This window comes from Alligator sinensis, unplaced genomic scaffold, assembly GCF_000455745.1.
Source record: "Alligator sinensis unplaced genomic scaffold, ASM45574v1 scaffold573_1, whole genome shotgun sequence".
In the NCBI taxonomy this organism is placed as follows: Eukaryota; Metazoa; Chordata; order Crocodylia; family Alligatoridae; genus Alligator; species Alligator sinensis.
In genome coordinates this window covers 1383273-1397880 of record NW_005841877.1, presented here as the reverse complement: position 1 = coordinate 1397880, position 14608 = coordinate 1383273, and positions in this window count along the sequence as shown.

Here is a 14608-nt window from a genome sequence, read left to right as displayed (position 1 = left end):
GATTTTTTAAATTTTTTTTTGATGCTGGGAGAGATCCTGGTGTCAAAAAACAAAACAAAACAAAAAAACGCACTCGGAAGAAGTGGGGCGGTGCACATGGTAGCAGCGTGCGCCAACCGAAACCGGAGGCTGGCTGACAGGAGTCACACTGGCTGCCAGCCAGGCTTGCTGATGCTGGAACACCACCGCTGGAGCCCCAGCAGGCCCCCAGGACCCCAGGTAAGGCTGCTGGGGCCAACCCAGGTGCTGGCCCCAGCCTCCCCTACCCCACCCGGGGGAACTTGTCACACACCAGAGTGTGCATGCAGAGACATTCCCTGGGGATAACAAGCAGTGACATAACTTTGTACCCCCAGTCAAACACATGTGCATGCTCATCTGGATGTGCCCTCACACTCTAACTTACTTTAATTCTCTAAAAAAGTTTGCATTTTTCCAGTGTACCCTTGAAGTACTCTGTTTGGAATCAGATCATGACAAAAGCCAGTGTACTTGTACACTTGAAGAAACTGCTTCTCTTTTCACATACATTTCATACACTATTGATAAAGTGCTGGGGGGTGACCCAAGAATGAGCAATGAATTTCCACGGGAATTAAAGACCATTACAAACTTCACCACCCTGTGCTCCAAGTACAGAGTGCATTTCTTTGTCTTTTCTGCTCCATTAGAAACACAGAGTAATATGTACAAAAACAATAACAAACTTTCCCTTACCAAAAAAAATGATACATTTAACATACAAATTCCAATCTCTGGGCAGAGGATGATAGAGCAGGTCATGTGTGATGGATGTTATTTACAGTGCCAGATTCACAACTCATAGATGCTCTAATGCTACAGTGACACACACTGTGTAGAAACCTATATAGAACAGAAATGCTCATGAAGTCTTTCAGGAACAGTTTCTTCTTGGCATACAGAAGTACTTTGACATTTGGAAGCTAATGTCTCTAACAGCCCTTTTCTCTATGTTGTGCTCTGCTCTTCCTCTTCCTACTACTTCAGAGGTAGGAGGAAAATCCATTTACCAGGGAGCTATCACTGTCTGTTGACATGAAAATGCCTTTCTGCTTGTATGCAGAGTTTCATATATGGTGCGTATTTTCAGATTGATATCAAATTGCATTACTATACCATATTAAAATGAGAATCTATTAGGTCAGCTGCTCATGTGCTTTACTGATTTTGTTGTTATAGTTCATTTAGTGGCCTGTTACATGGTCTGCTGTAGAACAGGGCAGACTAAGTAACCAAATAGTCTCTTCTGGCCTTTACATCTTGACATCTTTTAGATGCATGAACAGAGGTTTTAAGTGGTTTATGAAGTTGCTTGTTTGATAGTATGTTAAAAATACAAAACACAAGAAACTTAAGTGACTTAAAGCTGTGAGAGAGACAAGGATTTCTTAGGGTGATATCTGCTATTGAATCAACTATGTAATTGGGATAAAGTTGGACAAGCATTTGAATGCAAGACAGTTGTCATCAGTTTCTTAAAGTTAAGGATACTCTTCTCCAAGGGAAAGTCTGGAACAGGGATGGAATGGACTTAAGCATGTGGGCGTAGAGTAAGCATGTATTTAATTAATTTGCTTAATTCTTTGGACTTTTGACTTGCTGGTACAATATAGTCATGGTTTATTTTCAGCAAGGAAATTAAACTGATATATGCGGTTCCTGTTTACATAGTTGCGTAGTTATAGAAGGATCTGGAAAATGATGACAGGTTAATGTAAGAAAGTGAGGATCTAAGATGGACATTTAGTAAACATCACCTGTCCTTTAATTTTAAAATCAAATACAGCATGCACTTTCCTCTGTGGTCTAAACTGGCTATTATCTGTGTTTTGGAAGACCTTGGCTCCCCAGTCACAGTCTTGAACCTCTTGCATAGCTTGGAGCCAAGTTTATGAGGCTTAGAAAAAACATCTGTTTTGCTTTAACCAGAGGTTCTGACCCATTTGCTGTCTAGGGAGGATAAAGCTAAAGTTGAATTGCTTGAGTTTATCCTTAAATGTCATAACCCAGGCTTGTATGTTCTAGCTACTCACTTCCTGCTTTCTACTCTAATGAACTGGAGACTGTTTGTTTGTTTGTATACACCTGCTCAGCAATCACCTTTTGATTCCTGAAGCCTATTTCATTTCCAAACAGCTCAGCTAAACTGAACATATTTAGCCAGTATGCTACCAGCTGACCAGAGGATCACTTTGGGGTTCTGGTTAACTATTAGTATAAGGACTGCAGACAGCATCATTTCAGGCGATGCATCGGAAACATCTGCTTGTATAAAATCATGTCCTAGAGGCTAGCACAGGCGAAATCAAGTAGTTCATGAAGAACCTAACAAATTTCTGCTGCAAAGCAAAATATGGAACTTGCAAGTCCAGGAACTCCTCATCTGTCTGCCTCTACTATAAGGGTCTGACTGTATCCTCACCACTCCCTGGAGCACTAAGCTCACAAATCTTCAACTAAGACTTCTTCACAAGGATGGTCTTATTTTGAGGTAGGAGAAAGAATGGAGAGCACTGGAGGAGACCCTAGAAGCAGAAGGTGTTGATTTGTAGGAACAGCCCACTATCCTGAATCAGACCTACATCAAGCAGCAGGACTGAATGGACTAATGGGTGTCATGGGACTATATTCAGAGGAGTTGATGGGGAACATAGTAATAAAAGATATCATTTAGAGATACTCCCTACTTTAGAAGAGGTGGGCATTGGGAGATAGCCCCTCAGTTAAGGAGCAACTGTCAGAGAGACACAAGGGGTGTGCAAAGGTTAGCTTTCTGCTCAAGTAATTAAAGTCTGTTGTTTTGTTCTTCTTATTTATGTATGCCTGTGTTTATAAACCCAGTGATCAGTACAGGGAGTGACTGGACAGACAGCAGTCTTGGCACAGGAATCAGAACCAGGCAATCAGCAATGTGGCAACTGGTATCTTTACTGTTACTGCTGAAACTGCAGCGTAAGTTTGAGTGGTTTCCAGGTGTGACAAATAACAATATTGTTAAGAGGGATATAGCATGAAATGGAATGGCTTTAGCTTCAGTTCTGAGGAGAAGAGTACTCTGAGAAGGATTCTGTGCATGGAAAAATAATTTAAACATGAAACTATCAGTTAATTTTTGCAGAATTTCAGTTATTGAGAAAGCAGAATAATAAATGCATGCTTTTCATATTCTGTTCTGTTTGTAGGTTTGTTACACTGATAGACTGAAAGTTATAGCTAATGGCATTAGGAACTGTGCTGGACAGCCTGGAATATAATCCCAGTGGATGTATTAAGTGACAAAATACCCTGGGATGCCAGTTCTTGGCTTGGCTTCTCTACTCCATTGCTCAGACACTTTGGACTGTGGGTGCTACTTTTACATAACCATTATATCCTAGTGCATGTAGTTTTTTCCCAAGCCAGGCAGCTATGTTTTGAAGTTTTTTCATATACCTACCAAAAAAATTTAGGAAGGTCTGGAAGACTCCAGGCTATGTTAAACTTTCAGTGGCCACCTCAGTAGCTTACAGTCCCTTTCTACTCTTTGATATGCTGTTAAATCAGCAGGTGACAAAATAATCTCCTTTGCATAGATGAAATTTCACCACTAGCCTAGAAAATCCTTCTTCCAATAGATTAAAATGCTATAAGGCTTCCCAAGCCTTAAATAATAAAACTAATACTGGTAACAGGCTTCAAGTCTGATGTCCCTAGACTAACCCTTTCCACAACCAGATTCCCCACATTTTTGGAAGGATTTAAATATGGAATTCTGATCATAGAATGGCTTTGGTCTGGTGTATAACTAGGAGAAGCTTCTGAATAGGTCAAGGTAAAAGATAGAATAAAGATGGAATGAAAGCATACCAAGGTGATAAATTCTGCAGCATTTTTGTGATGCAGAATGTAACATCTGGGTGGCCACCAGGACTTTAATTTTTCCCTTTGGCCAAATATAATATGATCTTTCATTTTCTTGACTTGCACTTCTGTTGCAGCTGGATAATATGAATAACTCAGGACACTTGGGAACAGGAGCCTCAACAAGCATGGGAAAAGGAACAGGGTCAGAGGGCACAGGCCAGATGGATGCCTTCTTAACAGGCTTTGAACTCACTTGCCTGGATACAAATAACAATTTAGCTACACCAATTGGAGCTTAGTAAGGTTAATTTACTCTGCCAATATGAAAAGGTAGCAGTAGAAATATCATTGACCAGACTATTTTCTTGGACTTGCATTATACAGATGTTGTTCCCCTTCTCAGATCAGATACCTCAAGATCTCCAAGATACCTTGAAGAACTTTCAGCATAAGGCAGACAACTTCACTGTGTGTGTCCCCACATGCAGTGGGGTGCTTGCAGCAGCCAAAAAAAAGTAGCGGCTCACATTTGTGTCATTACTTTTTGCTTCTGCGCACACCCCTGCACATGCACTTTGGTGAGGAGCAAAATGCCCCACTTCATGGGAACTGCCATTTCCCCACTTCTCCCAGCTCCCAGCATGCTGAAGGAGCTGGGGAAGAAGTAGGGGTGGGAAGATGCTCTGGATGGCAGCAAAAGTGTCCCCTGGGAAGGCTAAGCCTCCACGTCTGCCGATGAACACTCCTGTGGCATGTGCCATGATGTTTTCTGTGGCATATTTTTGCCACTGGGATTTCCTAGTAGCTAATTATGCCCCTGCATTACAAATTTGCAGCATGGGGCTAATTTTAACATGCCAGATATGTGGTTTGTGGTGCTGCAAAGAAGTATTCTGCGCCATAAACCACACATGCCTGCACATCTACATCCAACCATTGGGTTTCTTGGGCACACATACACTGATACAAGAAGTGCAAGCTGATGAACAAATGACAGAGGCAGTGATCTTCTTCATATACCTATACTTCAAACTTGGGCTTGATGGATCAGGACTGAGCAGAGCTCAGCAGAGAGAGCTATCTGAACTGTAGCTCCAGCACTACTACTTTCAGGGCTTTGTTGCACTTTAATTTTAGGAAGCACGGGGAGCTTTTAACCCCTGGATTGTCCACACATTAAGGTGTGTGAACTAGTTTTAAGCACCCTTTAGTCATCTTAAAGTCATGTCACTCCAGGACAGGTTTATCTCTGGTCTGTGTTCCAATCTGTGTTACCCAGCTCATGTTTCACAGATGTGTGGCCACTCCCCAGAGATAAGCCACCAAAGCTCCAGTCCTCTGGCATCCCAGAATGGACTGTCCATCCCCCCACCCTCCTGTGGACAGCTCACAGCTGTAGCTCCTAGTGAGGCCCCTGTTCACCAGCCTTCTAGTGACAAGTCACAGCTTTGCAGGTTGGAAAAATCAAACAAGGCCTTTAGCCTAAATGTGTAACTACTCTAAACTTGAATTAATACTAATACCAGTCAACATTTGAGAAGCTTAAAGTGCAATGTGTAACAAGGCCCTCACTATCCTTTATGCTATAACTTCCTGCAGCTAATGCAGTTACTGGTAAATTCTGCAGTCTGTTGGGCCATGATCTGAACAGGCAGATGTACCCTGTTCACACCAGCCCTGTGTATGCCTAGAATATTAGCCAGGAAAAAAAGAGAACATGCATTTAGTTCCACTACTAGTGAGACTGTCAGATTGAATATTAATTAAATGAACAGTTTTATAGAAGTTTACTCTTTACTCCACTGATTTGCCTTTTTAGAGTTGTTGTTTGTAGACCAGGCTGGTTGTCATTTTTTCAGTGAACTTAGTGGAGTTTTGAAGGACTAAAATGATTTGTAAATTTCGGTTAGATTCAGGAATATTTTCAACAGAAAAAATACTGGAAGAATATGCTGCAAATGTTCAAGCATTTCCTTTTGATATTTTCAGACTGAAATATTTCACTTTGAAAATGCCAACATATTTCATTTGGACATTTTCTACATAAAAGCTTTATATTTTTCATTTCAAAACAGACTTCTTGGAGAGTACATAAGCTAATCACAAAGCATTATGAAGGTGGTCTGCCTTCTGCAGAACTCCTACAGCTGCTGTTCATTCGTGACTATATGATCCTATAACTAGCAGAGAAACACTGGTATATCTATATAGAGAAGTACCAGCAGTTGTAGCATGCAATAGATGTCCCAGGTCTTCCACAACTGAACTCCTTTCTAAGGATCAGAAACTGTTGATGAAATACTATCAGATGTCTCACAAACCCTCTCACTGTACCCTGCTGCAATAACACTCCAGCCACAAGCAGGAAAAGTGCATCTGCCAGTAGTAGATTTATGGTTCCTAGGGTATTGCTGGAATAGGCAAGAGTGAGTAGCAGGGCCAGAAGTGCTTGAGATAAATGTGTTGGTGAGCAGTTCCACAAAGAGGCTCAGGAAGGATAGCTTAATTCTCCTATAAAATACCACAGACTATTCCTAGAATAGCTAATGATGTGCTAAGAGTCCTGGAATATGTCCATAGTAGTCCTACCACTGAATCCCTATGCATGCAAAGTGAAGGTGAAGCCAGCCACGCAAGTATGAGTGGCTCTGTGGTGTGGACACTTATAAGTGGACTTGTCAGGGATGGAGTTCACATTCATGGGAGCCCAGATGTAGGAGCATACTGCACTGTGGCCAGATCTTTTGTGTATATCTAGCCATAAATGACAAGATTGGTTATAGTGCATGAACATGCAGTGACGCTTTATAAACGTAGCTACTAGACCATTTTTGTTTGTTTGCTTTGGTAGCCAAATTGAAATTTAAAAATGAAAATAATTGCAAGTTGGGCCATATTGAAGTGATTTCTTAATTTTTTTCATCATTTTACTACTTGTTGTCTTGAAACTTTTTGCTTGACCTAAAATGCTTCATTTCCCATTCATTTGAAATTTCCTGTTGTTTGTCAATGTTGAGAAAGGTTGTCAAAATATTTTTTTTAAATTTCCCCTTCCTGTTATTTTATGTATAAAACTATTTGATGAATTAAATCCACATTTTCAAATATTTTTTGGTCTTTTTGAGGCTGCAGCTTTTGGTGAATTTACTATTTGCTCAAACTTTTCTAGTTGTGATGCTTTGGTTAACTTTCACAATGTTAACCAAAGTCCTAAAGTGTGAAATGCTGAGTGAGTGGATGAGTAATTAAAATAAGCAAGTATGAATATACACAAACTCATGTGATCCTCCCAGCTGGTAGACTAGTGTAACTGTCATCCATGATGGTGAACCTGGGGCTAGATATGCTGATCTGCCTGCCCAAGCTTGTGTTTTTGTTAATTATACATATTGATTATTTGGAAAATCAGAAACACCCTTGGCTACAGAGGATAGTTCTGTTTCCTCTTGCTGCCATTTTTATCCACACTCCTCATGGACTGCTTAGAGTTTCTATTTGACTCAAAATGGTCTGTAAACTCAGATCCAAGACATACCAAAATATCCACATCTGTATTTTGATCTTATGGTTACGTATAGACTTAAAGGCTAAAGCCACACTCTATTTTTAAAAATTTGATTACAATGTCTAATGATTTCATTCTCCCTTAAAAGCTTCCCAAAGTGAGTTAACTTCCAATATTCAGATTTTTTTAAAAGTTTTTCATGATAAATGTCGTATGGTAGAATTATAGAAGAATAAGCATATAGAAGAACCCTTGAATGGTAGAATTATAGGAGGTTTAAGCTGTCATGCCTGGACCTCTTTGCAGAACTGCTCACCAACACATTTAACTGAAGCACTTCTGGTCCTCCACCTCACTGCTGTCTATTCCAGCCTTACCAGACCACAGAGCATACCCCCTATACCAGTAGCAAATTCACTTTTTTTACATCATTGCTACCCTGACTGTTTTTCTGCCTTCACCTCTTTCCAAGATAACACCACCATTGGCTATGTCATCACATCAGATGCCTCTTGTGCGGACACACATTTCTTCATCTAAGTATTCTGAGATTGATTCGTTCTTGTCTGTAAACTGAATACATGGCCCAGCTCTACCCAAGCAGGGGTTCATTTCCATGTGAGTACTAAGTATGATGTTGCAACTGCCTAGGAAACCCAGGGAAAGGCAGCTTAAAATATCTGAAGCTATCTAAAAGAAGTGCTGGCTCCTCCCAGCCTGTTCCACCCCCATGAAAAATGTTATTTGGCCAATTCCAGGTTCGTCTGAAGTGAGGTCAGCGAGACTTTCAGTTGCCAGGGGCCCATTTCTTGATTCCTGATAGCTGAGGTTAGGCAGAAAATCTGGTTTGGTGAATGCAGTTTAATTGATATGACATTAGAGAGGAGCCTAAGCCATTAAAGAGAGGCTAATTAGAGTCAGGCCTACTAAAAATGCAGCATTTATACTGCATTGTGAGTGTTTGTATATATGTAATCAAATGATGCCCTGGTTTATATGTCATGAGAACTACTTCTCCTTGCTCCATCAATTGTCCTAATAATTTAAAGTAAATGCTCAAGAATTAAAGGAAGACATTTATAGTCTCCTGTTTACAGTGAACACTGTAAATCCAAACTTATCTCTATATTTTTCTCAAATGTTTATGCATAAAAGATTTTCACTCCAGGATCCTCACTGTGCCTGAATAAAAATATATGCTTAGTTATCAAAAGATAATTAGGTGAGACATGTATGTTTTGTCATAATTAATATTCTGTCAATAGGCTAGATAAGAAAGCTCCAAGGGTTAATGCTTTCCTGCTCTGTATCTAACATTGCCAGTGAATTTCTCTAGCTCACTCCATTAATCCAGTCAGCACAATGGATCAGGTTAGGGATGTGTCTCAATAAATCACTCTCAAGTGCTGGGGGTAGGAGTACCTAATTAATCAGCACTGTCATTATGTTTGACTTGTAGCTGCCTTATTGTGTATGGGATGAGGATTCAGTGTATTTAACCTGCATACACTCTTAAACAGATCTCCAGTAGTAATGTAAATTTTAACCCTTGTATGGAATAAGCCAGCCAGTGTTACTGTAAATGAAGGTGCAATGCTTCTTCCCAATGAACTTGTTAATTTTTCCAGAGGTCATTTACATCCTCTCTCTTCAAATACAAGACTTGTAGAGTTAAGATCGCCGGCAGCATAAGTCTCCCTTAAGTTGTGTTAGCCCAAGTTAGATGGTCTTCATTTTCCTACATCTCACCAGCATTCAGTATGTTCCTTTATTGTTGGCATCCATTCTTCTCCAGCTCAGAAATTTCACCCAGCATCTTATCCATGCTCCTGTCACCCAGCCCCTCTCAGTTAGAACACTTCTGTATTGTCCTCAGCCGGTAGTCCCATTTCCTCGCTTGATTATATTCTAACCTCTTAGCTAGAAAACAACTAGAACCTCTGGTCAAGATAATAGTTTTGCCAACCCTCTGTTAACAGTTCAGCCTTAAACATTTCCTATCACTGTTCTCTTCAGACATCAATTGGTTAGCTTTGTTGTCAGTTCAAAGGCTAAGTAATGGCCTAAAAAGTATTTCTCCACAACAATGCCACCCAGCACTGGTTAACAGGAGTGCTGATCTCTAGAAATGCCAGTTAAACATTGACAAGCAGAAGACTATATTTGTCCCCCACATTTGGGTATAAAATAAAGTGTACTGGCTAGTAGCCTGGTATGACTTTTTTCTAACAAGTATTTCCCAGGCTAGAAAGTTATTATCTCCCTTCCACTGTGGTCATTGAGGATGAAAAAGCCTCACAGCCCCCAGGGAAGAATTTCTGGGGCACATGCACCCTGTGAAGGCCACCATGAACATACCTATGCCACCACTCTGCAAGCCCTTCAAGGGGCTGGATCAGAAAAATTCCCAAAAGTGCAAAGGAACACACCAATGGAGATTAATTTCTTCAGTTTGCAGAGTAGCCCAGTGAACCTAGTGATTGTTTTGCACTCCCTATCAAGTGCATTGACTACTAATAAGCTTGAGCTTTACATTGGAGACCTAACTAGAAAAGTGTCTCTAGTATCTTCCTCTCACTTCCTAACTATGCTTGTACAGTCAGGTGTAATCAAAACCTTAATTCCTAAAACACAGAGAATCTCTGGCCTTAATTTAACCCCAGTTGAGGTAGATGCAACTGTTATTGATCTCAGTGGGAGCAACAAGAATCACAAATGAATTTTGATGCCTTTTCTGTGGCGGAGTATAAATAAATGCAACAAATCTTCCAGTTCTTCATACATTTTGTTGGGACCTGTATTGTTTTGAAGGTTTTTATTGGAATATGTGGCTTTAAAAAGCCATTTAGCTTAATGTTTCTTCCTCTTACTGTATGTGCATGAATTACGATACTGTATTTAGTTATGTAACCAGATATTTTTCGGAGGACCTATGCCTCTGAAAATCAGTGGACTCCACAAACAGCAAGTGTATTTTCTTAAAACCTGTGTGAGATAAGGGGATGGTATTATTTCCTCTTAGGCACACAGGCATTCATTGGCTGCTCAACCTGAGAAAACTAGGGCTGATTTTTCATAGTACTTAGCACTTTATTTTGCTCAGAGCATAACTCCCATTCACAGCACAAGGGATCCCAGAAGTTTCAAGTTAAGCACCCTGAAGCTGAGGATCCAAGGCAGTGGCCACCTGTGAAAAGTTTGGTTTAAGTCACTGAACTAGCATCACAGATCAATGCATTTCTACACAACAATGCCACCCGGGACTGCTTAACAGGAGTGTTGATCTCTAGAAATGCCAGTTAAGCATTGACAAGTGAAACACTGTATTTGTCCCCAACACGCATTTGAATATAAAATAAAGTGTACTGTGCAATGCAGAGCATAGAGTGCTCAGGGAAGGATTTGGGACGTTATAGTGAAAGAGCATATTTATAGGGATCCTGAATATTTTCTGCAGAATTTGGGAGAGGTAAATGATTCATGAGTGAGAAAGGATGAGAAAGGGCAGTGTCATGCTTAAGGCAGTTGAATGCTAAGGCATGAATTCCTTACCTGCCCTATGGTTTTGATTTGTGATGCTAAGCCAGTGACGTAAACCAGACTTTTCATAGGTGGCCACTGCCTTGCATCCTCACCTTCAGGGTGCTTGACTTAAAACACTTGGGATCCCTTGTGCTGTGAATGGGATTTATGCTCTGAGCAAAATGAAGTGCTAAGTACTATAAAAAATCAGCCCTAGTTTTCTCAGGTTGAGCAGCCAATGAATGCCTCTATACCTAAGAGGAAATAAGACCATTCCCTTATCTCACAAAGAGGTTTTAAGAAAATACACTTGCTAGGGGAAGTGCATAGGGATTAGGATCTGTTTGTGGAGCCCACTGATGTTACAGTGATAAACACCATAGAAAAGATCAAGAGGAAATTAATAATTATGTATTCAGAGTTGAATTTGTAGTTAAGGCACAAAGCCACACAATGAACAAGGAGGATAAAACAAAAATCTGAATAGCTGCTCATTCAGTGTTTACTCTCTGTACTGAATGAAATTGGGGTCTTTTGAAGAAAAATAGTAATTCTGTAATTAAAACTATGTCACAGTGATTCTCAACCATCTTAGGCTCATGGCACCTTGCCATAATTTTCCAGAAGTTAATTTGACTCTTCTGACTATAGAAAATTAAATACAGCAATCCTTCAGTTGCAAAGAACTTGGAAAGACCACAACAGGTCAGAAATGTTTTTGCTATTATGGATTCCTACATGAAATCTCTGGGTTTATCTTGTGAATTATGTGTAGGTGTTTGCACACCTAGTATTGCAAGGCAACCTTAAAAGGATCTCATGGAACCCAGGGTGCTGTGGACCCCTGTTGAGAATCACAGCTGTACCTTAACATATAATCACAGCTCACGTTGTAGCCAAATTAAGGTTTTATGGGGAACCTTAGCTCTGAAATCTTCTCATTTTGAGTGCTTGATTTTGCAACCTTAATGCCCTGTAGTATATTTAGAAAGCTGTATACATAAAACTACATTAGGCAAACAAATATTTCATGCAGCATTTACTCCCTGCAATGATTTCACCAACTGTCAGTAGCAGCAACCTCTCATACTATGCTGTGGTGTGTGCATCAGCAACACCCACAGCCCCCATTAGAGGCCAGACTCCAGACACAGAATCCATATCCATCATCTGTTACCTGCTCTGAGACAGCAGGGGCCTCAGCACTAAGTAGTGCCACAGATTGCATAAGCAAAGGAACAAGCCCCAAGAGAAGCAGCAGGGCTAGTGCTTCTGGGGAAGGTTGTAGATTTGGAATAGTGGCTTAGTCTAGTGACACTGATGATATTGGTGACAATTAGTAGAGAGAGTTGAGAATGGAGATGAGGAGAAGATTCATGTGTTACACTATCCATCATCTGCATATTGCCCTAGGCAATCAGAACACGCTGCTCTTTTCAACAGAACTGTCACTTGCTGTTGAGCTTTAGTTTTGCTGTTTTCTAAAGCAAAATGACTCAAATAACTTTTTAAGATTAAAATTGCTTTATGGCTTTTCCAGGGGGTAACTGAATGTTTGTGTCTAACTTCTGTGGAAACAGTTAGCCTGGTGCATTTCATACAAAATGCAGTTCCTAGGAAAGTAGCTGCAAATAATTATAATTAAAATGGCTTAATTCCACCAGTAAGCAAGTGAAGAATGAATCAGCAAACAAATAGAATGAATCTAGCAGTTAATCTATTTTGTAGCTATCCTATCTCTATAAGAAATCTTGTCTAGTTGCTGATTTCTTCAGTTCACTGACTGAATAATTTAAACACAGCATTGTTCCATTAGGTAGCCTAAAATGCTAATATTTTGGGTTATAGCTTTCTAGGTCCTCATCCATTTATCATTTAATTTTTTATAATATGGGTGGGTATTCATTTTTTCATTCCTAATCCCTATGCACTTCCCATAGTAAAATTCATATAGCACATGGAGTTTATTATATACACTCCTTCTCACATTCATTCTCAGCCAGGATTTTTCCCACTATCAGAAGTATCCTCCATACAAAGAGCCAGGTTGCTCAGTGATAGGCAGCAGCATTGTTAGGGAAAAATAAACCCTACACCCAAACCTGAAACCAATTTATATTTTACTGTCATAAGCAAAGAGAGCTGATTACACATGAGCAGCATGTTTTTCTAGGCCTGGGTGAGAGGACTGATTAATGCAGATTTTCTCATTGAATATAAGGGGTTGTTCATATGAGTCAAGATTACTTGTATGAGTAAAATTTCAGAACTGCTTTCTACTCGGCAGGGCTGATCTGGCTTCCCACATATTACCTGTGCCATTGCCACTCCTGTAGAGTGTCTACTATCATTGGAGAAATCACTAATCCACTTAGATTAGAAATATTTCAATCATTTCTAATAGTGATTTCTCTTAGATACATTTGGACTGTAAAGGTCCAGTTTATGCAGACTGGGAATTAGAATGACTTCTAATTCCCAGTGAAAAAGCAGCAGCAAGAGGGGCAAATACTTGCTTTCTGTATTCCTGAGAGAGAATTACTATGATAGAATTAGATAAACCAGGCCAGTCTGCCCTGTTACAATAAGACTAAATTAAATCCATCTCTATTGGAATTAACCTAGATTTACCCTGGTGTAACTGAGAGCAGGATCTGGTATGCCAAATCTATCCTAAGACAAATATATTTTCTTTTTTCTGTGATGTGCGCTCAATCACAGATGGGGAAAAGGATGAAAAAAAAACATATTTAGGTTGTAGGTAGAATAATAGTTCCTGCTATCAACACCCCCATTGAGAAATTATTAATTGTAGTAATAAAAATAAACAAAAATGAAACAGAAAAACCCTTAGGACAATATTAGCTAAAGTGAATACCTCCCATGATTCCTGGAGATCAACATGTTATAGCACTTCACTGCATGTAGCTTAGCACCCACTGCCAGCTCAGATTCAGCAGCTAATGCATTAAGAAAGTGAAGCCAATGTCCTACCTCACTCCTACCCTTTATGTTTCATCTCCTACTGGCTCAGCATAAAGGGTATAATTCACTTGTATGGCACCTGCTTTGCCCAAGTATTGAGGTCATGATAAGGACAGTGGGAGTATCTTTGTTCTACATGGGACGCTACGTTGCTGTAACAATGCACTATGGCGGTGTCGCATCCATGGGCAAAACCCATGACACTACAGCTACGTCACTAGTGACACACTCCCCTGTTACAGCATGTCACTATGGCAACACAATGCCTAAAAATAACCATGCGCAGTGCGCATGGTGCAGTACTGGATGTTACTGCACAATCATTTATCCTTTTGGAAGTACTAAATGACCATAGTAACAACGGTGCCATAGCAACATGTGTAGACACACCCTGTATGGTCCTCTTCAGCTGGAACAGAATTAGGCCCCAGATTACCCACAATGAAACTTCAGGAACACACTGGCACAAAAAGTATACACAGAAAGATGCCCAGTGTCCATTTTTCATGATATATCTCAAGTTTTACCAGGTTGTAATCCTGGAAAAGATCTTGTACAATGCTATAAAATATTTGACACATATAACAGGAAGTTTACTGGACATTTTAGAGGTTCCGGTTCAGTTCAACTTAAATAATGGTCAGGGTATGGCTTGATTAATGTTGTCCAAATTTGAGACTTGCCCCCTATTTCTTCTGTAGTCAGTGATTTCGATGGCAGCAGATCCCAGCA